General features: G+C 35.5%; 1 protein-coding gene across 1 annotated transcript in view; it reads right to left on the bottom strand.

Moving 5' to 3' along the window:
- The window catches only part of FBXL4 (F-box and leucine rich repeat protein 4), a 31,254-nt gene that overhangs the window by 27,098 nt on the left and 966 nt on the right, over positions 1-3,190 (bottom strand). The gene's annotated exons all lie outside the window — the stretch shown is intronic.

The raw sequence follows: 3,190 nt of genomic DNA, 5'->3' as shown, positions 1-3,190 counted from the left end.
TACATATATTCCAGATGCCTCTTACTTGCCTTGCTCTTTTTTATGCATATGATTAATTTACCATATTCATTAGATAATTTAAAGAGACCACTTTCAAATATAATCAGTAAAGACTAATGATGAAGATGATGTAGGTAGATAGATAGATAAATAGATAGATAAATTTTTATCCCACTTTTATTACTTTATAAGTTGTTCAACCTACATAACACTCTTTATGTCTCCTTTTTCCCCACAATAGCCCTGTCAGGTGACCCACAATCACCAAGTTGGTTGTCATGTCTTAGATGGGACTAGTCCAGGGGTAGGCAACCTTGGCTCTTTTATGACTCGTGGCCTTCAACTCCCAGAATTACTGAGCCAGCATGGCTCAGCTTGGAAACTCTCCCTTTCCCCTTAGCATGGCTGGCTCAGAAATTCTGGGAGTTGAAGGCCACGAGTCATAAAAGAGCCAAGGTTGCCTAACCCTGGACTAGTCACTCTCTGTCAGCCCAACTCACCTCACAGGGTTGTTGTTACAGGAAAATAGGAGGAGGAAGGAGTATTGCATCTATTTACCACCTTGTGTTATTTTTACAAACAATAAAGGCTGGACATAAATAACTAAAATAACAATTAAAAAACATTGCCGTGATATTATTAACATAGTATTATGCAATTTTTACATCATGTCAATTTAAAAATAATAATTATTAACCCTATAACAAAATTCTCATGAACATCTTTATACAGACATTGTTAAAAAAAAAAGTCATTTTCACAAAATGAGAAAAATGCAAGATGCATGTTCAAAGAGGCTTACAAATGCGAGAATTACATTAACCTTGGAAAAGATATATTTTGTATAGATTTATGAACTTCCTCAGCTAACCTTTTTGGCTTTGCTCATAGCTTTTTATGTTCAATGGCAAAGAGAAGCAATGCTCATAACCTGTTGGGAGTTTGCAAGGAGGATGACAGAATACATCTTAAAATAGATGCAGGATTTTTGTAAGCGGCATTTACGAGAACATGCGCTATATTTTACTAAACATTGCCTGCATTTCAAAGACGCTCTATTTTCTCTAAAAATAAAAGTCAAGAAATGTTAGTAATTCTCTTCATCATTTTGATATTAAAACATCTAAAGAACACACAGTGCAATTCCATGCATGTCTGTGCAAAGAAATGTACAGGCAGAATTTTAGCCCTACTCAAAGCAGTAAAAGCAAAAGAATTATTTTGTTTTGGGAGCCCAATTTTCTTTTTCTGCATTTTTTTTTAACTTGGAGTTATTTGAAAAGACAAATACCCTAAATTGTTCAGATGTATCATTTCTTACCAACATCCACTCAAAAACAGGACTGAGATTCATCTCTACTTCAACAGTATAATTTTCATAATAAATTTAGAACTATTTTAAAAGAAACTGTATGATGTTTCTAATGTTTATAGAAGGATATTTCTTCAAGAAAATTTCAAAGAATCTTCGCAAGTAAATATTTCCATTGTAATGGATGCTGTTTATTCGTTCACACCCATTTTCCCCTTAAAATTCATTATGGAGGAAAACAAATTGCAGTAATTAGTTTTATCAAAATACTATTTACTTAAATTCAGTCTATTAAAGCAGGTGTCCCCAACCCCAGGTCCATGGACCAATACCAGGCCGAGGCATGCCAGCAACTGGTCCACACAAACAAGCAAAGCCCCATCCGTGGGATGCAGGCAGCACACAAAAACACGCACCCTCCGGTCCGCGGAAAAACCTCTCTCCATTGAACTGGTCCCTGGTGCCCAAAAGGTTGGGGACCTCTGTATTAAAATAAGCTATAATAACAAACTACTTCTGATCATGCATTTCTTTATGTAATTATAATATTTATTCATGATTATTTCTTTAATATCTCATCTTCCAGGCGTTCTAGGCAGCATATAAATTTAATAAATAAATATAGAGACCCGCTTCTATTTCTTCCATTACAGATTGTGCGGTTATTATGCAAAAAGTACGTATCCATTTGTAGCACAGGTTTGAGAGGGCCCTGCTGAGCTTTTATAGTAATTATTGTTTAGTATAGCTGGGTTTTTAGGAGTAAAAATGGAAAATCTGAAACTTTGTTTCAGGCTTCAGTAGATATATAAACTTACAGGCCAAGGTTCAAGATGATGCAAGATGCTGAATTTTTTATCAAGTGTATGTATGTATGTATGTATGTATGTATGTATGTATGTATGTATGTATGTATAGATAGATAGATAGATAGATAGATAGATAGATAGATAGATAGATAGATAGATAGATAGATATCCAGAAAAATTGCCCATAGGAAGAAAAATGGCTGGCCATTGCTTTTCCCAAACAGAAAGGTAGCAGCAGGAAAACTGTTTAGTGGGAGGACATTGTAGCCTGCATTTTGGACTGGACATTTTGGAAGTTGTTGCCAAGATGTCTCAGTCCAGATAGCAGAGTCACCTCGAACCGTGAGATGAGTGGCATATAAATTTGATAAATAAATTAATTTTCTTAAATCAGTTTAGAATTAATCAAGTATGAGCAGGAGATGCTTAAATGGTAAATGCAGATATGGTCTAAGTTAAGGAGTTCTAAATCTGCATTAGATCTTTTCCAAGTAATCAAAACAACTTTTTAACTCTATAAAGGAACAGAAAATATTCTGCTCTATTTAATTCTCTTCATAGATACACTACCTTTCCATGTGCATAACTCCATCCGCGTGTTGATTTTTTTTGTCGTATCTTTGCTCTCCACACTAGACAAAATAATTGCTGAAATTATCTTCCCTTTTTACCCTTTAGCATCACTGCCCTCTTCCACAGATGTCTACTTATCTACACATTCTGTCTAAACTTCTCACCACATCATATTTAGTTTTTTGTAAAACTGTCTCAGTTACTACAGCTGTAAAAAGGTTATTTAAAACTAATTTTACATCTCTAATTCACAAATCTTTCCAGTTTAGAAAAATGTTGTACAGATAGACCTTGAATTATGACAGTATCTGAAACCAGAATTTCTATGACTAGGGGATGCAGAATTTCTATGACTAGGGGATGCATCATTTAGCAACAGCAACCCTGGCACTGGTCATCAGGCAAGGACCCATCCCAATCCAAGCCTTGGTAAGGGACTGCTTCCCTTGACTCCTCTTCAACTCCCCCTCCCACCTATCTCCACACACACACACAC

This window comes from Protobothrops mucrosquamatus, unplaced genomic scaffold (assembly GCF_001527695.2).
Source record: "Protobothrops mucrosquamatus isolate PMUCROS unplaced genomic scaffold, P.Mucros_1.0 scaffold_228, whole genome shotgun sequence".
Lineage (NCBI taxonomy): Eukaryota > Metazoa > Chordata > Lepidosauria > Squamata > Viperidae > Protobothrops > Protobothrops mucrosquamatus.
Note: the sequence above shows the minus strand (reverse complement) of the source record. Positions and strands in the feature narration are given on the sequence as shown.